This window comes from Ambystoma mexicanum, chromosome 9 (genome assembly GCF_040938575.1).
Source record: "Ambystoma mexicanum isolate Mex_15411 chromosome 9, UKY_AmexF1_1, whole genome shotgun sequence".
NCBI lineage: Eukaryota > Metazoa > Chordata > Amphibia > Caudata > Ambystomatidae > Ambystoma > Ambystoma mexicanum.
The window spans coordinates 513,645,471-513,672,539 of record NC_090931.1 but is presented as its reverse complement, the minus strand read 5'-3'; the positions used below and the strand labels follow the sequence as shown (position 1 = coordinate 513,672,539).

General features: G+C 49.4%; 1 protein-coding gene across 4 annotated transcripts in view; it reads right to left on the bottom strand.

The window, feature by feature from the left end:
* The window catches only part of CLUH (clustered mitochondria homolog), a 2,231,193-nt gene that overhangs the window by 1,400,179 nt on the left and 803,945 nt on the right, over positions 1 to 27,069 (bottom strand). The window lies entirely within an intron of this gene.

Here is a 27,069-nt window from a genome sequence, read left to right as displayed (position 1 = left end):
CTCGAAAGACAAGATGCAAAACTCTGCGGTTACCACTGGATGTCAGACCATATGCACAGCATGTGATTCTAAGCAGATTAACAAACATCAGAATCTACATTACTACCACCTGCTACTCATTGCTCTCCCTAAGGCGCACTTTGTGGAGCTACGAGCAATGTTCCTGAAATTCCTCTGGAAGGGGAAGAAGCAGCGCATTGCTTACGACACCCTAATCCAACCAAAAGAAAAAGTAGGAGTAGGCCCGCCAGACCCTTATACATATTATCGAGCGGTGCAATACTGTGCTCTCACCCCACACTTGAGAGCCAGAAGCAATGGGTGGCCATTGAAAATTACAGACTTATGCCAGTGACCCTCGGCGAATGGTTGCGGGCCCCAGAGAAAGCTCCCCCCCCCCCCCCCAAGAGTGTGCTGAATCATGTGGCAATGGGACCCCTCATGAAGATTTGGTGGAACGAAAGGGAAATGAAAGGCCTAACGTCTTGGCCCTCCCCACTGAGCTGCATCTGGGCCCCGCCAATCCGAGATAAAATTCAAGACCCAAGCAGATATCAAGGATGGTATGAAGGGGGTCTTGAAAGAGTGGGGCAACTGGTAAAAGAGGGAGGATGTATATCGATCCAGGAGTTGCAAAGAAGCCTCACTTCCATTGAACAAATACTCAATGATCCCCAATCAAGCAAAGGCCTTACCTCGCGTCTGTACGGTTCGCTGATAGCAGAGAAACAAAGTCATCTCGAGGGCCTGAAAAAAAGATGGGAGCAAGACCTGGGCCCATTAATGACGGAGCAGGATCAGACAAGCCCCCATTGCTGGAGGGAATGCAGGAACCCGGCTGATTATTGGCATATGTGGTGGTCATGCCCAAAGGTGCTAATCTTTTGGAGCGAGGTACTGGCATGGATTAAGAGCGTGGAGGGAGTGAACAGGGCCCTCGACCCAAGGCTAGTGCTCTCTGGTCTCGAAGAGGAAGAGGTTCGCCTGACGAAAACCCCATATATGACTCGTTTCCTACTGCTGGCTGCCAAGGTTTGTCTCACCATCAGTTGGAAAGCCAAAAGCCTCCCTACGGAACAGTCACGGGCCAGAAAAGCTAGAGAGCTGTACGAAATGGAGATTATTACAGGGGCCATTCACGGACTGACGCCGAGTAGAGAAATGGAATGGGCCCCCTTCCTGGCAGCGTATAAGAGTTTGGCGGACACTTCAGATGCCAGCTCCCCACAGGTTCCATAAAGCCTGCAAACTTTGATCCCTGTATTGATACGGCGCACTGTCCTCTTAGGAAGGGGGACGGGGGGGGAAGAGTTATCACAGTTAGCCTTGTTTTTATTTTCTAATAACTCATGAGTGGACTCAAGTTTAAGGTACTATTTGTGCTACATGTTAAAAAAAAATAAACAAACAAATGGAGTGACCAGACGTCGCTTAATCCCAGAACCCAGGCCATTGATGTTCCAGGTGAGGAGTTAAAGGGATTTACAGGCACTAGAGGCCTTTAACAAACTCTGAATGAATGCCATGGGTATTTATGGGTGTTGAGGAGTGTACCAGCAGTGTCTTCTATATGTGTGGCTAGACTTGGGTAAGTGAATGCATGGGACTTCTCACAGTGTCTTACAACAAACCTAAACAACAAGGTAAAACCAAGTTCATCCTCTTTGGTCTTCCAGGTTCCCCTACCCTCCCTCCCTATGCTCCATTCCAACCTGAAGCATCCGTCGCCCGAACTTCGCTGATAGACGAAACAGCAGTCTATCAGCAACCAAACCAAAACATATAAGTCGCGCTGCCTATCGTGGTGGAAATAGCTAGATCAGGCAACACAACCAATTGAACGTGGTGTGGGTGGGGTGGTTTCACCGGGCCGCGCAGCATGATCCCGAATATTGGCAATAGGGTTGCACAGGAACTTAGGGATCTATCTGCATCTATTTCGGTTATCAGCGGGCAGACCCATATTTGTCGCGAACATGACCCTGTCCATCTGAATCGTTGACCACAGGTGGTGGTCGATCCTGGTCGTGCTCCCATGGCGGTTGGTCCGGTGAAGGGCCTTCAGGATGCGGTCTGGGTCTGTTGTTCCGTCTATCCCTGTCCGGTCTACAATTGCCTTCCAGACATTGTTCCACCCATTTCCATGCCTCTCGGGGATCCGTGAAGTGTACTATGGTACCCTTGTGGTGTATTTTCAGTTGTGCTGGGAATAACAGGCCATATTTAACGTTTAGGGTGTGTAGACTTTTTTCAAGCTAGCCGAATGACTGTCTGGCTCGTTGCACCTCTCTGGTGTAATATGGAAAGAAGGCAATGCGGGATCCATTATACATAAGTGCCCCTTTAGTCCGGGCCATTTGGAGCAGTGCATCACAGTCTCTATAGTTGATTGATTGATATTTTATTTCTATCGCGCTCATAAACAAGTGTTTCAGAGCGCGACCAGGCAGGGGAAGGGAAGGGGAGAACAAAAACAATGATCTTACCAGGCCCAGTGACATTGAAAACGTGCAAGTGCAGGGTAGAGGGAGAAGGGGGAGAAGTGCATGGAAGGGGGAACAAAAGGAGAGTGTGGAGCGAGAAGGAAAAAACAAAAATAATAATAAAATAATAAATAAAAAGGCAACAAACAATGGGAGTGCAGCCAGCAAGTGGCAAGTGCTGGGTTTATGGCAGCAGACCGTGTAGGTCTGAAAGTGCAGGAAGAAAAGTGGAGGGCTGTATGGGTACAGATACAGACCCCAGTGCAGGGGGTGGCCCGGAGGCAGTGTGTGAGGGTGGCAAGATGAGCAGGTACCTGGGCCCAGAGGGTGGCCAGGTGCATGGTGCCGAGGGAGAGTAGAATCAAGCGGGGAAAGGGGAGGAGAAGGCAGAAGCAAAGAGGAAGGTTTTGAGGTGCTTCCTGAACCGGAGATGGTTCTCCTCAAGTTTTAGAGTGGCAGGGAGGCTGTTCTAGAGGGAGGCCCCAGCTCATTTCTTTGAGAAACGACTGACCCTGAGGGAGTTAGAGGTAGAGTTTAGCAATTTAATGATGACTGTCCGCAGCGGAGCGCCCAGTATGGGCCGCCCCATCGGCATGCAGTGTGCCCGCTCAATAGAGAAGAAATTTGAAAATGTCTTAGGCGCAAACATGTCTGCCAACCATTGTTCTAGGAACAGTTCCATATTTGGACTCCGATTTCTCCGGGAGTGCCAGGATGCGGCCGTTGCTCTTCGCAATCTGCCTTCTCCCTCGTCCACCCATTCCTCCATTGTCTTTAGGCACGCCATTACCTTGCCATTTGTTGTTCCATGTTTCGGAGGCCATCTTCGGTTCCTGATATGCGTTGTTCAGCTTCCCCTGTTCGTGAGGATAATTTCTGGAGATCATGGCGTAGGAGGGACACCTCTCGCTAATTATTTTTGCGCTCATTTTCTTCTCCATGGAGGTGCAGGAATTAGCAATGGCGGTCATGACGTCCTTCAGAGAGATGGTGCCACCCGTGTCCATTGTGTCATTAGGCACCTGTTAGGAAGAATCCTGTGCAGTTCCCTTGGGGACCACTGCAAAAAGATTAAGACTACAGCAGTAAACCCAATTGGTAGCAGTCTGTACCACCCAGATTTACCTGGTAGCTGTGGCTGAGCAGTCAGACTTCTCTCAAGAAGAGTAGGCCAGTATACAGAGGATACACTATAGGGCTAAAAACACAGTAGAGCAAGCAAACACTGACCAGAGCTTGGTATCAAAAGTATATAATTATTTATTTAACACACACTTAAGGAAATACACTAGCACTATAAATCAAAAGCAAGTTCAAACACAATCAGAAAAGTATACACACCTCCCTTAAGAATTATTAGACAAGTCTAAGTCACAACACCACTTTTTGTCAAAACAGATGTGAGCGCGTAACTTAGATGGCACTCCAATAATTAAGTTAAAGGGAGAGAAAAAGGCAGGTCTTGAAAATAAAACAGTTCCCGTTCCCAACACTTTTATAAGACCAAAACAAGTTAGTGAAGGCAGAGTCTACTGTAGAGCCAAAGTTCATAGGCCAGGCCCACTTTAAATGGAGCAAGGTGAAGTGTGCCCAAGATCGCACCGTTTAGAAATGCATTCAAGTCTTTGTAAAAATGTTCAAAAGAGGTTGAGTTGATTTAGAAGGTAAAGTTAGAAGGTCTGGGGGCCAACCCAGTTGGAAAGCCAAGGATTTAGGGGTCACCTTTAGCAAACCGTAGAAAGGGAGGCCAGGTGGAACACAGTACCTTTAAAGTTGAGGAAGCTCCACCGGTGGCAGTTGTTCCTGGCAGCGGGTGCAGTTCATGGTTTCGACCAGGGGAAGAGAAGATCTCGTCGAGGAGGAAACTTGGAGTCATTGCACTGCCCAGGGAAGAGACCAGCCGCGGAGTTTGTTCGGTTAAAAGGTGCGTCCTTTTATTCGCGGTCACAGTGGTGAAGCTTGGCTATCCGGCCGCCAGGGTGCTTGGCACTGGCAATTCGACCAAGAGACGTCCTGGAAGGCGAATGGCGAACTGGTTGATCCCACCAGCTCAGAGGAAGAAGACTCTTTCAGCAGAAGATCTTATCTTGTCGTCGGGAAAGTGGTGAGGTTGTTGCAGCAGGGCTCCACCGGTGGTGTCGTCGTTGTAGATGGCTCAGCTTCTCCCCTCTTTGGATTTCTTAGGTCCTGTGGCGACTTCTGAAGTTCCAGTCCCAAAAGCCCTGCTTTTATGCAGAAAACCCCCCATTCGACAGCCTAGCTGTCACTTATACATGCTAAGTGGTGAGCCGGGCGGCTCACCACTGGGCCAATCAGAACAGAGTGTGACTTGGGTTGCCAAGGCAACGCAGTCCAGGATGCCAATTCCCCCACCCATACATCCTGTGGAACCCAGAGTGGCACCAGCTGGAGGGCTTCTGTGGAGAAGCCACCAAAAAGTGGAACAAAGGGCCCGACCTTGGGTTGGAGTTACAGAGATGGACACAAATGCCATTTTAGAAAAGAGTTCTGGCGAAAAGACCCAACCGGTGATTTTATATTAAATAAATAAACCGGCGGTATCTTTATCATTGCACCAAAAAGTGGTGCGTTTAAAATCAATGGGAAAATCCCATAGGAAATATTCTGGTGGAATATTTTGCGTGGTAACCACTGCCACCAGCTAGAAACTCGACAAGGGGGGACTGGACAGTGCCCCCTTGGAAACAGACCCAGGGGCAATCGAATTAGCCCCTTCCAGTACTTCCACAATATGATGGTTTGTACTGGTTCTGTTCACAATTTTGGACTAGTAAAGCCAATGGTGACTTTACATGCCCTGGGAGACAGTAGTCAGTCCCAGCGTATGGACTCTATGTTTGGGGGTCATTATGACACCCCTGTGTTACTGCACTGAGGGTGCTGTGTAACACATACACTAAAACAGATGATACCCTATCTGAGTAAAAGACCCCATAAGCACACAATAAGTCAAAGACATGCCTCAAATCATGCCTAAGAGCAGGAGAAAGAGTCTCACTCTTAACAGGAGAACAAAACAAACCCAAAAATCCAGCAAAGCTGCTGGGGGACTCACTAGGTTTGGGAAATAAGCCTTATAAGAGTATTCTCCCTAACAGCACCTCTTGTGTAGCAGGAGTGCTTGTTGTAGGCGTTACATACTGCTCCATCTTGCTCTAGGTGGATGCCTTCCATAGCTTGTCTTTGACCATGTTCAGTTCTGGTGGGCACCGAAGGTTCGGTGTAGAGATCAGCTCTGTCCTCTGACGCAGGAGGTGGAAGTTACACTGTTCGCCTCACTGTCACGCCGGGCCGAGCCCAGTGTAGAGTCTGTTAGCATTCAGGTTGTCTTTAATGCACCCAGATTGTGTGGCCTGAACAAGATCACAGCAATGCGCACTGGTGATTGCTATTGCTGGGTGGGTGAGAGCCCATGTCCCCTGCCAGTGGTAGTCACTCTTGACGGTAGATGTATGGGAGGAGTACTACAGGGAGGTCCCCAGAACCCCCTGTAGGCACAGGTGGGGGAGTCACACCGCCAATCCTCCTCCGTTGGTGCCCCACTGCAGGCCCCCTCAAAGAACACAATCAGTCTGTGCGTCCATCATCCAGCATCGTTCCGTCCAACACACCCAGGGGTGGATCACAGGGGCGTGGTGTGTCCCAGTGTTCAGTCCCAGCCTGGTCCACCTCAGGTCATGGCTACTGTACAAAATCATTTCATTCCAGTGTTCCAAAGTGCCCTCCAATGTTTTTGCCTATGGGGAGCAAGTGTGGTGGGAGTGTGTCCCCAGGGACCCTGGATTTGTATGCCTTAAACAAGCAGGAGTAGTAGCCCCGGGGGGCAGTCTTATGGCATGTACTCGCAGTTCCGACAGCGGCATGTTCAGGTGTCTTTCAGTGCTGGTCACAGCAGGGGAGGGGTTCCTCCGTTAATTGAAACAATTTCGCAGGAGATATTCCTTTGCCAAGCCATTCCGTTATGCCCCTAGTGCATCCGTGTCTACCAGCCATTGAGGGGTTCCCAGTACACATCCCTGTTCGCCCTGTAACAAGGTATTCCACGAGAGAGAGTAGCTCCCCAACCCTGCGGTGTAGACCAAGTTAGCCTTAACTGTTAGGTAGGCTATCACTGCATTAATTATTCGATCCGTTTGTTGCGGGCCCCGCTGGGTGAAGCCAGGTATCAGAACGGCAGGCGGGGAGGGAGGGAGGGAGGCAGCAACAGTCCTGTGTGCTCCGTGAGGGACCCATTGCCTGGAGCTCTTCCTTATGGCTGCCGAGTATGCCGTAGTGAGCGTGCGATCAGGCAGTCTGATGGTGGCTGGGTACTTATCTTGCAATGCGTGGGAGAGGGCCGGTACCTCCACTGCCTTGGTGCAGTGCAGGTTGCCGTAGCGTTGCGCCGAGGTTCCCTACTTTTTGGGCCGGGGCACAGCTCTGCCCCAACTCGCTCCAACCCTTCACAGTGTCACTCGGGGTAGCCCAGGCTCTCCACGTCTAGGGGAATGGGGGGGGGGGCAGGCACGCAGTAGCCGTTGTGGGGGCTCAACTTCGATCCCTCTGCTGGATTTTCCGTTCGTTCAGCGTGCCGGGGGCTCCGGTGTGGTTACTGTGTCTCCTCCCGAGTTGGTATCAGTCCAGCAGGATTGTGTCATTCTGTCCCGCCCTAGGTCCTTCAGCCCTTCAGTACTTCACTGCGCCCGCTGTATTGCTTCACACAACAGTCCTCCCCCGGCACCACCCTGCATAGGTGTAGTGTCCTATCATAAAGACATTGCATAGACACTGCATGCGCCGGGTGAGCGAGAGCTTTCACAAGCGTTCCTCGTGTCGTGAGAACGAGGAATGACAGGGGAGCTCGAGGAGTGAGAGAACGTGAAGAGACGACAGTTGGTGAGAAGACGGAGCAGGAGCAGGGTACTAGTTCATGTCCCCTATGATAGACTTTAGTTAATATACTACGGTCACAAGTTATTGTTTAGATATATAAACTCACGTTTATTTACTTCCTCTCGTGTCCTCCCTCACTTCAATAGGCCAGCCTTGCTTCCGTGATGCAACCCCCCCCCGCTCTTGTGATGCGGAAGAGCGGGCAGGTAGGAGTGCTCTGCACAGCTCGCCGGTGCTTGGCTTACATATGCCGGACCACGATCACCCAGCATGGAGGTTATCGCTCGGCTTTAGTGTGAACTGGTAGCTGCAGGCGTGACTTCCGACCCGGCTGTTACGTTCGTAGTGGATGTGCGCATGCGCGAGCCTCGTTATGGCCACGCATGCGCGTCTTTAATAAAGACGGCAGCGGCGCAGTTGCTGCCGGGACCTCGGAACCGACAGATGTGTGCGTGTGGTTCCTAATGTATGCATGCATGAATGTCTGAGTACCAGGCGGCCCAATGCACCGGAGAGCCCCTCACACCGGCAAGCCTCCGTTCCAAGCGGTCGCCTCCTCCCTGTAGTCTATTCATTCCGTGGACATTGGCCGGCAGCCATTTTGGAAATGCCGTTCAGCCCGCCTCGGCTGATCATCTCGGTCCTGTTATCTCCGAACGGGCTGGATTCTGAAAGGCACATTCCACTTATCGATTCAGCAATAGTTCATCTTCCTGCCAGTGTGTTTATTTTTTATCATCCGCCCCGGTGTCAGGATAATTCCTCAGGATTTCGCTGGCGGCCACGGGAGCTCTCATGGACATCGCTCACTAGTCTGCCACACCCCCCCCCCTTCATTGCTTTTCTTGCTTGGAATGCTTTTACTGTGTTTAGTGCAGATAATTTAACTTTGAAATTACCAACTGAGTACATATATATTTATATAAGCGTGTTGTGTAAGCTATGCTGCTCTGGACTTTAACCTGCTTAGTGGTTAACGGTCCAACAAATTAGTATACTTTTGTACTTCTATGTGGACTCTGACTTTGTTCATGTGTGGTTAACTGTACTTACACAATACCCCCAAGGCTCCTAAAGTCTACCTTACTGCTCACTTCACGTTGCCTAGATTGTGGTCGGCTAGAATAAGTGTCAATAAACGAGTTCACAGACTAGGTTTGCATCTCAGAGTTCTCCTACAGGCTGGTTCTGAAAATCTATAGTGACACCAACATTAGGTGTCTCTATAGATTTGACATTTCCTTTGGACTACTTGTGGGAAGACCCATGGAAATAAAATGGTGAAATGCCGGTGTAACGTCACTTTTTGCTATCTGTCAGAAAATCCTATTGGTAGGAAAATCTGACAGGAATTGTAATGTCATTTTTTGCTACCCGTCAGAAAATCCTACCGATAGGAAAAAGTGACGGGGTAGGAAGGGGTAGGAAAATCTGACAGCCTGACCTGTCATTTTTTCCTACCCGTCAGAATTCCTACCGACAGCAGGCATTTGGCAACCCCCCCATAGGTAGGAAAAAGTGATGGGGTAGGAAAATCTGACAGCCTGGCCTGTCATTTTTTCCTACCCGTCAGAAAATCCTACCGAGAGCAGGCATTGGGCAACCCACCCAGGGGTAGGAAAAAGTGATGGGGTAGGAAAATCTGACAGCCTGGCCTGTCATTTTTTCCTACCCGTCAGAAAATCCTACCGAGAGCAGGCATTGGGCAACCCACCCAAGGGTAGGAAAATCTGACAGCCTGACCTGTCATTTTTTCAGTATCCCTACATATTATTCCCACCAAAAATATTGCCGTACATAAGGTTGTTTGTCTTGCCATAGGCAATATTTTTGGGGGGATAATTTGTGGGAGCGGGGTTGCGGGGGTGGTCCCCCATACATTTAAAAATAATGCTGGGGTTGCGGGGGGTGTCCCCCACAGGGTCCATGGCTCAATATCGCCAGAAAAATACGGCGATATTTTTGAACCGCGATATTTTTGCGTGTATATTAACACATGGAACCATTTTTGCCTACCCATCATAAAATCATACCGAGAGCAGGCATTTGGCTGTGTACCAGGAAAGTGGGGTAAGTGGAGTAAGCGGTTATGGAAACAATTCCTCTTTTTACAGTTTGATGACATACCCAAGTGGTTTGAAACTTTTTGGGTCACCATACTGCCTCAAAGTGCATTTTTAAGGATGGCAGCTTGCGCAACCTCTACATGCCCCACCGCTGCTTTACTATTTTGATTATTAGTATTGCGAAGACACAATACAAGGACATGATTGTTGCCGGCTATAAGCTCAAACAATATTCAACTTAGATATCTGCCAACAGGTTGAGCTTTGTCAGCACCTTTTCTGGCAATATGTCACAACAGCACTTTACATATTGACATGTCCATATCATCGGAAATGTTATGTTATGTTAAAGGTACTTCTATAGAGCACTGTCGCCAACTGAATTGGTCCCCAGGTGCTCTGGCGGATCTGTAAACAGGATGAGGGCGAGCAGGGTTAGTCGAGAAGGATGGGAGTAGAAGAGTGAGAGAAGTGGTGTGCTGTTGGCAGCTTCAGCTCGGTATACACCGAGTGCTGGGCTTTGGTGCACCTATCGGATCGGGCGAGACCTTGTGTGCTGTAGGTTCGCTATATGGCTAGTTGATGTGGTGTGGTAAAGTGCCTGGGGATTGCTGGGATAGAAATGGTTTTGTGTGTGGGTTGAGTATGCAGAAAATTGAGGGTTGGGTTAGTGCGGTCTGTATCCTGGTCCAGGTACTTCTGGTTCTGTTTGGAAAAATGCCATGACCTCCGCACACATAGGGTACATATCTGCATGCAGGTGTGCACTCACTTTTTTATAACTCGCATGTAGCCGTACAAGTGGTTGCAGTAATGGGGCACACTAATATGGATGAGAAGAGAATTCAGGGAAGGACATAGAGAGAGGGGTACAGGGAAGGAAAACCGACCGCAGCTTCATTGATTTGTTGGTGGCTCTGCAGCTGTGCTCCTGCTGAAGCCATGTTCCTGTGAGGGCACTGCCTCGCTGATGCCATGCTCTGCCCTCTTCTGCCGAGGTCAGCGCAAGGCAAAGCCTGTGGTCTGTGCAGCTCTCTGCACGCATGCGCAGGGACCAAGTTTACTTCCGCTCACGCCTGCATGTCTCTGGGGCGCAAGGTTTGCACAGGCACAACTGATTTGTGCACTTTTAGGCCACGCCCACAATGGAAGCCCCAACCCTCAATTTCCAACCCCACTTAAAGCACTGCGTCCATCCCATCCTCGATGGCCTCTCAAATTCACACACTACACAACCACTCGCTGGCGTATTTTCAATGACACCAAAAACTCACTTTGAAACCCTTCCTTCTCGACACCGATAAACCCAGACCCTAACAACTATTATTCGAGGCACAAACTACAATATACAGAGGCAACGTATTTGCCTCCTAAAGACCCCGACACCGTTGTACTCACCGGTGTTATATCAAGCACATAACCCCCTCTCACACAGAGACCTTCAATCTGTCAAAGAAATAACCCACCTAGCAATCTCCTCTGCAAGCATCCTAACATCTCACTCTAAAAACACAAACTATCCATCTCCTTCCGTACACAGCAACACCTCCAATGATACAGACCCATCTATCTACCATCAAAACAATTCACTGCAGTTTCTTTCGCACCCACACAGCATACCCACTATTTTCTCTAAACTGTTCTCCAACATAAACACCTTGCACCCCAGACTGCCTCGTAACAAGCTCACAATCCGTCTGCATGCAAACCCCACCGCTGGTCTCACAAAAAAGCCGAACTCGGCCAAGTCATCCGATGTTTCCAGCAACTGAGCGCTAGTTACCCTCACTAATATAATTGCCACCTGCCGAACACATCACAATTCCATACACCCGCCCTCTCCACATCTCCTCGTCAAGCTTAGCCACTTCGCGATCACCAGCTGCACAAATGCCATTTAATTTCCCCCAAAAGTCCCATCCTCTAGTCCTTCACTACATGAACCCCCTCCAATACGAGACGCTACAATCGCCCGGGTCACACATACCCTGACTGCCTAGTCTTTCCAAGTCACACCATAGCCATCTATAAACCTCCAACAATTCCCTTGATAACTTGTGAACTGATTCACCCATTACCCACCTACTTGGTGCTGGCTGCACGAGCGCCTCTACGACAACCCCCATTTCAAGGAAGCTTCTCCTCTTCAAACCATTACTCCATCCAATCCTCTCGCTAGCAATCACAACTTACAACCAGACATACAACCCAAGCTCTCCTCTTCCTCTCACCACCTCCTGCTGGTACCATCATTCTTGAAATGCATCCACCTGGCCCCTCGTTGTACAACGTGTCCCAAGCCAAGACTGTCACTAACGAAAGGAACATATAAGCCACCTCTGTTCGTCTATCCACCTATACCATCGGTACATACTCTACTTTCCATCTCTTCCCTTCATTCACCCTTCCACTTACTTCTTCCAGCCAAGGTACTTACAGGCCTCACCCATTCCCTCTTCTCCCCCCCGCTACACTCTCCTCTGTTGCACCTCTCTCGTATTCTTAATAAGCCCACTATTCCAGCCTCCTCACTCCCTACCCTCTCCCTTGTCCCCGGTGCGCACCAGCCTTCTTCGCTCTGCTCTTCAGAATGAGAGAGTCGCCAGTGCAGATATCGTACTTTAAAAATAGGGAAAATAGAAGTAGCGTTTAATGAAGGTAGTCATGGCCCTTTTATGAATCGCATATCTACTTAAAATGATACATAAAAGAATAAACTGTCAAGCACCAGCACGCACAGGGTCAGCAATGAGGCGGGCCCGATGCCCCCGAGGTCAGGGGCAGCACCTGGCAGCCCTGTGAGGCCTTCGCCTTGCAATATATCTTCTATCGCACACGACACAGAACAGCACCACCAACTGCTTTCACAGGGGGTGCAGGAGCTGTGCTTTATTTGGCTTTCAAAAATGCATATACATAGTGCATCTGAGCGCCATTTATTGGGGGGGGGCGAGCAGAGACACTGCTATTTCGGCACCCCTACCCCCAATGCTTCACTACACACAAACATCACAGAGGCAATATGCCCTGGTATTTCTACAGCACAATTCCAACCATGGAAGTGACTTTTGAATAAGTTGCCATAAGTAAGCAAAATGGGAAACAAAAGCAAATGTAAGTTATTTAAGAACAAACTTACCTGGAAAGGCAGCAGCAGTACTACTCAGGGATTCTACACCTTTCACCGTCCAATTCAGCAAACAAAGAGGGCTACTACTCCCTAAACCTGTGCATATAAACATTTCCCTGCCTCTGGACAGCCCCTCACACCTTGCCCCAGTATTTGGCCAATGTCCTTCTGCCATCCTCTTCACCCCAGCATGCCCTCCCTTTTAGCACACTCTCCCATTTGCCAGGCGCCCCTTCCCCTTGGAGCTGCCTGCATCCCTTCCCCCAAGCCGGTGAATCTCCATGGCTGGTGGGGGGCTCACCACTAGGTGTTAGGTGTGGGGGCCACAAAGAGGCCAATGTGGACAGGTCTGCATACAGACTGGTGCAGCAGAGGTCCACTGCACACTTTACATAGCGCTACAGGCTTCTGCATTTTGGAGCTCGTAGTATTCATTATATGTCAAATTTAAAATGGAACTCCAAATTTCAGGGTGCAACGCCAGGTTGGCTAAAACTATAGGATCGTCCTACCATTTCATACACCATGAGGAGAAACTGTACGATTTGGTTACAGAACAAGTGTTGATAATTGTCCAGTAATCAGGGTATCTGCCAAAAAAAATGATGTTTTTGGAGGGGACACCATTATGTTACCTGACTGGCATACTTTTGTGTTTGTGTTCATTGGTTTGTGAAAAATGGCAGTAATTCTGCTACCACCCAAAAAGGTGGCAGTACTGGAATTACCACTTTTGCCGTGTCACCGAACTTGTAATGAGGCCCTTAAAGTGTGCTGCTTTTAGCTCAGTTGGGTGTGTGTTGTGCTCAGTCGAGCTATGGGATGCGTGGGTGAGCTAGGGGATGCGTGGGTGAGCTAGGGGATGCGTGGGTGAGCTAGGGGATGCGTGGGTGAGCTAGGGGATGCGTGGGTGAGCTAGGGGATGCGTGGGTGAGCTAGGGGATGCGTGGGTGAGCTAGGGGATGCGTCGGTGTGAGCTAGGGTTTGCTCAGTTGATGCAGTGGGCGGGCATCAAGAAGATGCAATCTAGGGTGGTGTTGATGTCTTGAGAGGAGCCTGTACTGGGATGTAATTGGGTGCTTGGCTATACAGTTCGGGTGAGTTTATGTGGGTGGGCTGCTGGCGTGAGCTAGGCTGGGTGGGTGCTGTGCTGGGGTGAGTTATGGTGGGGTGCGTGGATGAGCCACGGTGATGTTATTTGCTCTAGTGTCCTAGGGTGGGTTGGTGATGTGCTGTGATAAGCTATATAATCTTGTTCAGATGCTGGGTGGCTAGGTTACGTGGGCTGGGTGTTGGTATGAGCTTAGGTCCAGTGGGATGATGAGGTGAATTAGGGTGGAGTTGGTGGGAATAGCTCTGGTGGATGTGGGGCTAGAGTGAACTAGGATGGATGGTTTGCTGGGGTGAATTAGGATCGGCGTGCTAGTCTGTCATGCTAGGCTGGGGCGTTTTGCTGGTGTGAGCCACGATCAGTGGATGTTGTACCTGATGAGCTAGGTGAGTGGGTGCTCTGTTGTGGTGAGCTAGAGTGAGTGTCTAGGGGCTGAGATGAGTTAAAATGTGCGCAGTGTTGGAGGAGCTTATGGTGGATAAGATGTTTGGATGATGGGATGCTTTGGTGAGCTTGAGTTTACAGATGGAGTGCTATAGTGATCTTGTGCTGAAGTGATCTATGGTGCAGGGGGTGTCGCTAAGAGCTAGAGGAGGGTGATTGTACTGGACAGGTGAGCTAGGGCGGGTAGATTGTATGCTAGTACGAGTTAGGGTGAGTGGAATTTTTTTGTGGTGAGCTATGTTGTGAGCTAGGCTGGGTGGGTGGTGAGCAGGAGAGAGAAAGGTTCGGGAGTGTACTGATGCAAGCTGGGATTGGTGTGTGGATGGGTTTGCTGAGGCAGCTTATGGTGCCCTGGGTGAGCTACAATAAGTATTGTGCCAGGGCAAGCTAGGCCGGGAGGTTTATGTACTGGAGGGAGCTAGGGTGGATATGTATTGTGCAGGGATTAGTTAGGGTAGATGGGTGGCATGCTGCGGAGAGCTAGGGTGGGTCGGTGTTATGCTGGGGAGCTAGGGTGGGTTGACATTGTTGGGTGAGCTTGTGTAGGATGAGGCAAAGTGGTTTGTTGAAGTTTGCTGGGGTGTGTGCGGTCGGGTGAGGGAGATTGTGTGACTGGGGAGAATGGGGCGCTGGGGTGAACTCATGTTTTCTGGGGTGCTTTGGCGTGGGTGGATAGGTGGGCTGCTGGGATGAGTTATGTTGAAAGAGTTGTGCTTGTTTTTATTGTATTTGCATTGGGGTGAATGCTTGGCTGAGCTAGGGTTCCTGGGTGTGGTAGGATGTGCTGGGGTGAGGTAGGTTTGCTGGGGTGAGCTAGGGTTTGCTAAGGTGCGCAAGGGTGGTTGGGGTGCTGGGGTGAGCCGCATGTGTTGCAGTGATGTAGCCGGGCTGGGAGTGATCAGGGAGTGATAGGGTATAGAGTGGGCTAGGGTATGGGTGTGAGCTTGGGTGGGTTCTTAGGGTGTGTGTGTTGGTGTGATGCTGCAACCAGCAGGGGGGATTCTTGGTGAGGAAGGGTGGGTAGGGGGTTAGGTGTGATCCTGGGGTAGCAAGTGTGGGTGAGCTATTGAGATGCTTGGGTGAGCTTGGGTGGGTGGACTCCCGGGGTGAGCTCTGGGTGTGTTGCCGGGGCACGCTGGGTTGGGTGGGTGATGTGTTACTTTGAGGTGACCCAACGTGTGTCAGTGGGGTGTTGGGGTAAGCTATGGTGTTCTGGGGCTAGTTATGGAAAATGGTTTGTTGTGCCTGGATGAGCTAGGGTAGGTGGGTATCGTGCTAGGGTAAGCTAGGGTTCCTCAAGCGTATGTGCTATTGTTAGCCTAGGTGGGAGGGGTCCTGAGGTCAGTGAGGTGGTGGGGTGATATTATGTTGGATGAGGCAAGTTAATGTGAGGAAGTTAGGTGAGCAGTTGACATGGTTGGGTGGGTGCTGTAGATGGGTGATGTGAGGTAGTGGGGGGTTGGTTTGGTTGAGGAGAGGCAGTGGTTGGGTGGAATTAGGTGTATTAGTGGGGTGATTTTGGGCGGTCTGAGATTTATGGGTGAGAGTTTAGGGTGAGGTTAGGTCGTTGGGACAGGCTGAGTGGATGAAGTGAAGTGGGGTGGGGTTGGGTGTGGTGAGCTTTAGGCTGGCATGTGTTAGGGTACATGGATGGAGGAAGGGCAAAGCTGAGGCAGTTAAGTTGTTCACCAGAACTACGGTTCCCAAGGGCGCTCAACCTACAAGCGCTTTGAGGTCATACCAATGATATATAAAGCGCTATATAAATGCCAAGTAACATAACATAACATAGGACTGGGGTGAGCTTGGATGGTTGGGATTTACTACTGGGGTGATCGAGAGAGAGTGGGTTTCAGTGCTAAGGTAAACTAGGCTAGGTGTGTTTCGGGAGTAGGTAGGCTGACAAGACGATCTAAGATGGGGTGCTATGGTGAAGTAGGTGAGCTGGGGTCAACAAGGGTTGGTTGGGGGTTGAGGGGCTAGTGAAAGTTTGGGATTCTGGGTGGGGCTCGGCTGGGTTAATGAGTGGCAGGCCAGGGCATGCTAGGGTGGGTGAGTAAAGGGGGTGCTGTTAGGTTTCACAGCCATTTGGAGTGCTGCAGTGAGGTAGGATGAAAGGGTGGGCGGTAGGGTGAGCGTATACTAGAGGTTGGGCTACTGGGGATATCTAGTGTGGAAGGATGAGCTGCTGGGGTGATCTAGAATGGTTGATGTTGTGCTGAAGCGATCGAGTGTTGCTGGGAGGTATGCTGTGTCAAGTTATGGTGTGAGGCAGTGAGATGGAATTACTATACCATGCTGGGGATGAGGTAGGATGGGTCGTTTGAGGTGTTCTGGGGTAAGTTTTGTTGGGTGTGCAGGTTGGTGTGTTGAGCCAAACCAGGGTGGGTAGCATGCTGGGACGCCATGGCGTGGGTGTGTTTGTGTGAGGTAAGGTGAATGGTGGTGGGCTGTGGTGAGTTAGGGTCTGTGCATGTTGGGTAAAGTGGTGCGATAAGGATGTGTGGGATGATGTAAGAGAGAATGTTTAGCTTTGGTGAGTGGATGGAGTGGGCAAGGTGGTGGGTTAAGGGTGGCTGGGGTGGTGTTGGTGAGGTGGTGAGGAAGTGGGCTGAGGTAGCATGGGTGGGTTATGTGGGTAGGTTGGGTGGCGTGAGCTGTTGTGCTGCGGTGAGTTAGGGTTGTGGTGGGTGGCAAGAGTGCTTGGATAGTTCATTGATGAGGTGAGCTTGAGGGTGTGGGTTGTAGAGATGGAGCAAACCAGGGTGGGTGGTGGTTTGTGCTGAGGTGGACGATCTATGTTTAGGTGGAGTGCTGGAAGATGCTAGGGTGGGGTGGCCATGATTATTAGGGTGGCCGTGTCCTTTAAGCTGCTTCCAGGGGAAAGCAAGGCATCAGCTTTCGGCACACTCTACCCTATGCGTGAGGCCATTTGGTTGGAGTCTCTCTTAACACGGCTTCACTATGTTGTGTTATTTCAGTGAGCCTGGCTCACATCAAGTTACAGAAACTGCACCCCCGGTTACCCCACAAACACAGGCACACCACATTCCTGCTGTCAATAAAATCTATCCTTTAAGCCTGCTTGATAGGCGGGCTCTCCCTGGAGCTGCTGCCAGTGCAGGTCACCACTGTGTAGTGTATCCAGGCTTTGGCTCAATGGGATCACTAGAGCTGAAAGGGCTGGGGCTACTGCTGGGCTCAATGCAATCACTAGAGCTGGGGGGGCTGTGGCTACTGCTGAGCTCAGTGCATCACTAGAGCTGGAAGGGATGGGGCTACTGCTGGGCTCAATGCATCACTAGAGCTGGGGGGATGGGGCTACTGCTGGGCTCAATGCATCACCAGAGCTGTGGGGCTACTGCTGTGCTCAATGCTATCACTAGAGCTGGACGGGCTGGGGCTACTGCTTTGCTCAATGCAATCAGTAGAGTTGAGGGGGCTGGGACTACTGCTTTGCTCAATGCAATCAGTAGAGTTGAGGGGGCTGGGACTACTGCTTTGCTCAATGCTATCACTAGAGCTGGAAGGGCTGGGCTACTGCTGTGCTCAATGCTATCACTAGAGCCGGGGGGCTGGGCTACTGCTGGGTTCAATGCTATCACTAGAGCTGGATGTGCTGGGGCTACTGCTTTGCTCAATGCTATCACTAGAGCTGGGGGGCTGGGGCTACTGCTGTTTTCAATGCTATCACTAGAGCCTGGGGGGCTGGGGCTACTGCTGGGCTCAATGCCATCACTAGAGCTGGGGGGAGGGCTGGGGGTACTGCTGTGCTCAATGCTATCACGAGAGCTGGGGGGGCTGGGGCTACTGCTGGGCTCAATGCTATCACTAGAGCTGGAAGGGCTGGGGCTACTGCTTTGCTCAATGCTATCACTAGAACTGGGGGGGCTGGGTCTACTTCTGTGTTCAATGCTATCACTAGAGCTGAGGGTGGGGCTACTGCTGGGCTCTGCATCACTAGAGATGGAAGGGCTGGGGCTACTGCTGGGCTCAATGCAATCATTAGAGCTGGGGGACTGTGGCTACTGCTGGGCTCAATGCATCACTAGAGCTGGGGGGGCTGGGGCTACTGCGGGGCTCAATGCTATCACTAGAGCTGGGGGGCTGGGGCTACTGCGGGGCTCAATGCTATCACTAGAGCCGGGGGGGCTGGGGCTACTGCGGGGCTCAATGCTATCACTAGAGTTGGGGGGGCTGGGGCTACTGCTGGGCTCGATGCATCACTAGAACTGGAAGGGCTGGGGCTACTGCTGGGCTCGATGCATCACTAGAACTGGAAGGGCTGGGGCTACTGCTGGGCTCGATGCATCACTAGAACTGGAAGGGCTGGGGCTACTGCTGGGCTTGATGCATCACTAGAACTGGAAGGGCTGGGGCTACTGCTGGGCTCAATGCTATCACTAGAGCTGGGGGGGCTGGGGCTACTGCTGGGCTCAATGCTATCACTAGAGCTGGAAGGGCTGGGGATACTGCTTTGCTCAATGTCACTAGAAGGGGGGCTGAGGCTTCTGCTGTGCTCAATGCTATCACTAGAGCTGGGGGGCTGGGGCTACTGCTTTGCTCAATGCTATCACTAGAGCTGGGAGCTGTGGCTACTGCTTTGCTCAATGTTATCACTGGAGCTGGGGGGCTGGGGCTACTGCTGTGCTCAATGCTATCACTAGAGCTGGGGGCGCTGGGGCTACTGCGGGGCACAATACTATCACTAGAGCTGGGGGGCTGTGGCTACTGCTGGGCTCAATGCTATCACTAGAGCTGGAAGGGCTGGGGCTACTGCTGGGCTCAATGCTATCACTGGAGCTGGGCGGCTGGGGCTACTGCTGGGCTCAATGCTCTCACTAGAGCTGGAAGGGCTGGGGCTACTGCTGGGCTCAATGCTATCACTGAAGCTGGGGGGCTGGGGCTACTGCTGTGCTCAATGCATCACTAGAGCTGGGGGGCTGTGGCTACTGCTGGGCTCAGTGCATCACTAGAGCTGGAGAGGACTGGGGCTACTGCTGGACTCAATGCTATCACTAGAGCCTGGGGGGCTGGGGCTACTACTGGGATCAATGCTATCACTAGAGCTGGAAGGGCTGGGGCTACTGCTGGGCTCAATGCTATCACTGAAGCTGGGGGGCTGGGGCTACTGCTGTGCTCAATGCATCACTAGAGATGGGGGGCTGTGGCTACTGCTGGGCTCAGTGCATCACTAGAGCTGGAGAGGACCGGGGCTACTGCTGGACTCAATGCTATCACTAGAGCCTGGGGGGCTGGGGCTACTACTGGGATCAATGCTATCACTAGAGCTGGAAGGGCTGGGGCTACTGCTGGGCTCAGCCCGTGTGATAGGCGGCTCTCCCTGGAGCTGCTTCCAGTGCAGGTCCCCAAATATGTACGTCTATGTGAACTAAGTGCTTTATTATCACGTAAATAATTCACTTAGTTCACATACACATACATATACATTTTTGATGGATTCTTTAATATCTTTTGAACATTTAGTGCTTACCAGAATCCTGTGAGCCTATAAAACAAAGTGTTCGCTGGGTTCAGGTTCCTTCACCCACTGTGCTTTTTATGTCGGCTTCACCGTATTCTGTTATTTGAGAGAGCATGGCTCTCAAAGTTAAACCTATTGCACTCCCAGGACCTCAGAAAGACAGGCACACCACATTCCTTATGTCAAAAAATCCTGTCCGTTAAGTAATGACTGAGCATGCGCACGCATGCTCAGTCAGCAGGATAGGATTTTCTGACACATGGCAAAAAGTGACATTACACCAGCACTGATGTATACTAACTCACAAGTTTGGAGAAGGATACATGGGAGAAGGCACGTGGGGACTGCTCATGTTCCAAAACAATTGTTATTCAGTAAAAGTGAAACAGAGATGTGTATCTGGAAGGGAGTCTCCTCTCTAGGAAGGGAAGTGTTGCAATAAATAGGACTGTAAGTGTGGAGAGGGAAAACATAGGGACTTTTTAGAGAAATGGCAGAAATTGATTTGCCTGTTAAGATATGGCATATGGGCTTATTGGCAGCGAAGAAGAATACAATGAATGGGAAATTCATCACTGTGGGACTGTTACTATACAAATGATTAAATGTGCTGTAATGGATTGGCGCAGCAGACCCTCATTATAATAAATCGCATTACTTACGTCTGGGAACTGGTGACAAGTGGCAGTCCGGCAGCAGTGTCGGAGAGTGCTGAGCACCGAATCCTGTGCTTACCGTGAGGCGTGGGCTCTGCAGTCCATTACTAGAGTCTGCAGGTTGCTCAAGTGATCAGCGCTCCATTGACTGACTTGAAGGCCTTGGGTTACATAAACCGAAAATAGCACGTCAGCGCACACATTTGGGAAGTGGCAGTCCAGCAGTCTGCAGCTCTGAGGTGAGCGGTGAGACATAAAAGTCAATTCTCACCTGATACACTGTGTACTTCTTTTGCCTGAATAACATAAATTATGCCTGATAACTTAAAATCGAAGGCAGGCCAATGCAACTTACAAAAGGCAAAAAGCCTGCGCAGGAACTCAAAAAAACTGAAATGGGCTCTGGTAAATCGGCTGAAATAGTGTCGCGCAACACAATGGAAATCCATTAAAGGCACAACGTTAAAGGCAAAATGACTGCCTTCTATCACGCACCACCCTCGCTTGACGAGGGAAACACTAAACACAGATGGCTGAGGTTCATGTTATCCCTCCGTCTCCATGGGGGAAAAATTGAACGGAACTGCTCAAATTTGGGAGATATTGAAAACGACTCCTTACTGGAGCTGTACTATTCACTGCAGCAGATCATAGCCGCAGTGGGTGAAATACCAGCCCCATCAAACACTACGAACACTGATGTGGAGAAAAGAAAGGCAGTATCTGGTGACCAAATAAGAGACCAAAAAAATATACTGTCTGCCGCCCCAAACTTTTTCAAAGATCAGATTCAGTGGCTAGATCATTGGTAAAGGACTCAGCAATGGAACCCTTTACTGAAATACAATCTTCTTTGACCACCATCCAATTCGCAATTAACATTGTATTGAAATTATGCGGAAACATCCACAAAAACGTAAACAATTGTACAACTCCCATACTGAATCTGCCCCCGCCACCCCCAAAATTGTAAATGTTTCAACTAATAGCGGGAAAGCAAGATCAGTAAATATTTGCCAACTCGAGCAGGTGTTACTGAAAGGACCAATGACAACCCACCAATGTATACCAAAACGCAAACGCCAACAAATCAGGAAATAGCAGGTGGGGAAAAACCAGCACATACTACTGAAAAACCTTCAAAAAGGCAGGAAAAAAGGAGAGCGGAAAAAAGTAACAGCAATCTAAGAATGCGGGGACGCTAACCAGCTATCTTTTAAATTTGCACAAATCCAATATTATCATTAATCTGGAAGAGAAAGCAACGGAATTGGGGGGAGGGCTTGATGTAATTTAAGCTATTGATGACAGAGCATTGCTCAACACCTGAGAGGCCGAAATCCGATGCAAAATTAACACAGAGAGGCCAATGCGACTATCAAGGATACTAAGATTAATACTGATGTCAAAAAAGCCTGTGCGATTTAAAGTAAATCAAAAGAATAGAAATACAAGGATTTATCACTTGGACTTTCTGTACCTACTGTAATACATTACGCCCTTTACGCATTTTGAAATTTGATGACTGATTTTGTGGAACCGCTTGAGTGTACAAATCTGAATGTCATGCGAGTTCATTGCAGTAACAGCGATACGGCCACTATGATTCAGGAACATTCTGAGAGTTTACTATGATTGGCAGTTGAACTGGACATTGACGAAAAAGCATCCGATCCTTCTGACCTCAATAGTGGCCATAAGCTTGTGAAAAGTGGCAAAAACCCCAACTGTGAGAAAGAAATAAAGACTGCTGGAAATACATCAGGGGAAGAAATACAAGTCTTGGAGTGGCTTGCAGACTCACTAGCTACTCTGATGGCTAAGTGACCATTTGAGCTAATGTAATGTCTTGGAACGTTAAGGGTTATAGTCATCTTCTAGATGATAATGAATCGTTAAAGTTGTTACTTGGAAATCAATTTTTTATGCTGCAGGAATGTTATCAAAGCTTTATTAATGGATACCAGGTTTTTCAGACGCTGGCAAAGAAGGTGGAACATGGCAGACCTTTTGGGGCATGTGGGTGGGCGTAGGGCTCCTTTACCCTGCCACCAGACTAAATGCTGTAAAATTTGAGAACAACATCTTAGCAGTTGAGGTGGGAGGGATGGGCCCTGAAGGTAGCAGATGATTAGTGTTGAACATTTATGATCCGCCAGGTGGTGCCCTGACAAACTATCTTTGACGCTCTAGTTTAGATATTGGCAGATTGGATCATGGTAGAGAATGGAGATTATGTATTAGTGGAGGGTGGTTTAAAAGCACGCTGTCCGGTTATGAACATGAGGAGACTTCGGGGGTACAAAGGAAAAGCACCATATTACAGAACGTTCCAAATGAACAGGGACAAACCTGGCTGTTTTCTAAATGAATGGGAGCCAAGAATGTCAAATGGTTGCGCAATGGGAGATTGCCCAGAGCAATATACGTGGACACATAATATAATATAATATATATATATATATATATATATATATATATATAGCATGTGCTGCAAACTCTCATCTCAGGACAGGTTATCATGCCATGTTCTTTCTGGAGATGAGCGCCTGCTACCTTTTTTGAAAATACGTGTACACTGGTCACAAGAAAGCCACGCCTGAAAATTGTTTTGTGAGTTGCAACTTATTACAATTACTCAAAGGGGTGTTTATCCAGCTTAATGATTTTAGTGCCCATGTCACGCTCTCAATTTGTATTACTAATAAAATAAACTCTGCCAAGAGAAAATAGAAGCCATTAACATTAATCATTTAGGAAATCGTATCTCCTGGTCAAGCGAAAAGCTTGAAAGAGCCAGTAGGTTTATGGCTGATATGGACCCGAAGATATATAAACAGCTAGAATCTCTTGATATGAATGAGATGGAGAACTGGCTATCAAGGTTCTGTAGTGAAGTAGCACTAAATAGAATGAGACATGTGTAATGTGATGTAAAAAAGATAGTGACATATGATAAGACTATCAGAGATCACAAGAGACATGTGTAGAGACATTTGCCATGGAAAATCAAGTAGAAGAGATGCCAAATGCACCCACCTGATGATCAAGGTCATCAAAAATAAATATAGAAACTATATTAGGTGGTGGTGCTTTTCATTCAGAAATGTAGCATGGCAAAGATGGTCAATACCCTAAAAAGGGATAGCAGAGGCGTATGGCAACATTTGGGGGAGGCTAAGGGGACTACAAATAGTAGAATCTTAAACCCAATAAAAGCAACTCAATGGTGTCGGTATATAATATCTAATTTTCTGCGAGAGGCAGACCAAAAGGTAATTGAACAAAATTCTGCAACTTATACTATATAAATTGAAAGAGATGAAATAATATGGAAGATCAGGCGACTAAAGACATCGAAAGCGCCTGGCAGTAATGGGTTGGTGTAGTATGGTCTTAAAGAAAAACCCTGTAAAGTGGGCTAGAATTATTGAGATTCTGTTCAGAAAGGTGCTTCAAGAAGGACTTGCAACCAGGTCCTGGAGAGTTGCAATCCTGTTACCTATTTATAGGAAAGGTTATCACAGTGATCCCGGAAACTATAGACTTTTGTCTATGCTTGATACAACTGGTAAAATGTTTGCATCATTTGTACTGGACAGACTCTAGCAATGGGTTGATACAGCTCAACTCTTGGATAGGTTCCAAACAGGTTTCAGGGCAGGGTCTGCAACGATGCATAATCTTAGATCAATGTATCTACTGAATGCAAGAGCACGGCTGAAAAATAATCTGCGGCTCTATGCTCTTTTCATAGATTATATAGCAGCCCTTGACTCGACAGGTAAATGTTAAAGGTACTTGTCCCACGCACCGTCACCAACGGAATTGGTCCCCAGGCGCTCTGGCGGATCTGTAAATTATAAGGTGGGGTGGGTTAGTAGGTGAAGAGGGAGTAGGATAGTGAGAGGAGTGTTGTTCTGTTGGCAGCTTCAACTCTGTATACACCAGATGCTTAGCTTTGGTGCGGGTATTTGATCGGTGACAGGCCGCGTGTGCTGTTGGTCCAGCTTATGTGTTGTTGCAGTGTTGTGAAGTGCGTGCGGCTTGTTGTGCGAGAGATGGTTGTGTGAGTTTTGTGAGTGAGATAAGTATGCAGAGTTCGAGCTTATATTGGTTAGTGGGTTACCTGACCTTTGGCATGCTAGCATTCGTAGTTCTGTCCCAGTGTGGCGCCAGTTGACCCCCACAACTCTATCTGGATGCGGCGCAGGCCAATGTTCAGAACTCTATCCGGGTGTGGGCAAGCCAACATTCACAGTCCCATCCCGATGCGGCGCAAGCTAGCGTCTAGAGATCTGTCTAGGTGTGGGCATGCTATCATTCGCAACCCTATCTGGATGCTACGCAGGCTGGTGTTCACAATTCCAAGTGTGGCACACGCCAACATTCAAGTTTCATCTAGGCGCGGGCTTGCTATTCTTCAATCAATCCCATCTAGATGCGACGCAGGCCAATGTCTACAATTCTATGTGTGGCCTGTACTAGTCTTCAGGTTTCGCCTAGGTGCTGGCATGCTAACTTTCGAAGTCCTATCTAGATGCAACGCTGGATAATATTTCACAAAGCTATCTAGGTGTGGGTATGTTGGCATTAAGTTTTCACCTAGGTGCGGGCATGCCAACATTCATGGTCCTATCTAGATGCGATGCAGGCTGATATTCTCAATTCTGTCTAGATGTAGACATGCTAATATTCACAGTTCTGTCTAAGGGCGGGCATGCTAGCATTCAAAGTCCCCTCTAGATGCGACGTGGACCAATGTCCACAATTCCATCCACGTGTGGCCATGCTAATATTCTCAATTCTATCTAAATGAGTCTGCCGGTCTGGATATGGTGCGTCCGCTACGTGCGAGCGGGTGAGCCACTTGAGGGGTTTCGTCTGGGTCTAAGTATGTGTTCAGTCTCTGGAGCCTTCCTTTTGTGGCTATTTTCCAAGCTATCTTATGCTCTGTCGAGTGGTTAGTTCTTTGGTTTGAGTGTTTGTCCATGTTGGGAGTGGCCGGGATTGGAGTTATTTTCATTGTTGTTTTAATGTCTGCGCATTCTGGTGTATCTCCGTTGTGGTTACCCTGTGAAGAGCCATGATTTGAGGAGTTTCCTGAATGCGAGGCGGTTTGTTGTGTTTCGTATATTCTTAGGTAGTCATTCCAGGTTTTGGGTGCTTGGCGGGAGAAAGAGGATCCTCCGAGTTTTTTTCTGTTGTAGGGTTTTGGTTCCAAGCGTATGTCGGTGCTTGATCTTAGTGTTCTTGTCGGTTGATGTAGGCGTAGTTTGTCGCTTAGGAATCCTGCGCCTTGTTTGTGTATTGCTCTGTGCGTGATGCACATGGACTTGAACTTTATTCGTTGTTTTAGTGGTAGCCAGTGTAGTATTTTTAGCGCGGGTGTGATGTGTTCTCTTCGGGGAATCTTGAGGAGGAGTCTGGCTGCTGCATTTTGTATGCGTTGCAGTTTTTTTTAGAAGTCGTTCGGGCATGCCCAGGTATAGGCTGTTGGCATAGTTTACTCTGGACATGATCAGAGCGATGGTGGTAAGTGTTTTGTTGGCGAACAACAGGAACGGTAGAATCCTTTTTGCTGCTCGCAGGAGGAAGAAACATTTCTTGATTACCGAGTTTACTTGTGGCTCTAGAGTGAGATTGCCATCCATCAGGACCTCTAGGTTTTTTACAGTTGATGGTTCTGGTGTGGTGTCGAGCTATCTTGGTCAGGGGATGTACTTTATGTCTCCTCCCTTTTTTGAGACGATCATTATCTGTTTTGCCTGGGTTGATTTTGAGATGGTTGAGGTTCATCCAGTTGAATATGTCACAAAGGCAATTCTCTAGTGTGGTGTTTTCTTCTCGGGTATCTTGTATGTTGAAGATTATTTGGGTATCGTCGGCGTAGTTGTAGCATGTGAGGCAGTGTTTTTTGATGAGCTGCAAGCGCGAGGCTACGGCCCAGGAGAATCAAGAAAGAGGGCCCTGGGCGCTCTTCAGGCACGAGCCCACACTCACCTGCCTCGGATGGCACAAGGCGAGCGGCGGCTGCTGCAGGTCACTAGGCCTGCCGGCTCCGGTGATATTCCACCAATCAGGGGAGGTGGGAGGGAGTGAGGAAGTGGATGCAAAGGGGTTTGGGGGGAAACTAGGGCAATGGCGCTGCAAGCGCGAGGCTACGGCCCAGGAGGATCAAGAAAGAGGGCCCTGGCGGCTCTTCAGGCACAAGCCCACACTCACCTGCCTCGGATGGCACAAAACTATTAAACTAATATTGGTACAGTATTAAAAAATGATTATATTTGAGGGTGAGGGAGAGAGAGATGCAGTGGGGAGTCACCTTGTTTGCTATGGGTTTGGTAAGTGGCTCGGAATCTAGGGTAGAGTAGTTGCTCTACTCCAGACCCAGGCCACTCCTACCTTACTGGTCCTTGTAGTTGATGGTTGACGGCTGGCCACTGGCTTCCCCAGTGGTCACCTGCTGACACTTCTTGGAGCCGCCTCTGTTGGAGCCGCCCTTAGCCTTAGGGCTGCACTTAAAAAATATATGGAAACAAGGCCCGGGAGAGTCCTTGTGCTAACCACACTCACCTGGGCTGCCTGGGTGACATTGGGCGCTCGCAGGCTGTGTCGGGAGCAAGGCTAGGCACTGACAGTGCAACAGCCAATCAGGGGCGAGGGGGGCGGGCCCAGAGACGGGATGTGGATTCGGGGCAGACGGAGAGATGCACTGCGCGCGGGCGCTAGGGGACCCAACAAACTTTAAAAATATATGGAAACAAGGCCCGGGAGGGTCCTTGTGCTAACCACTCTCAC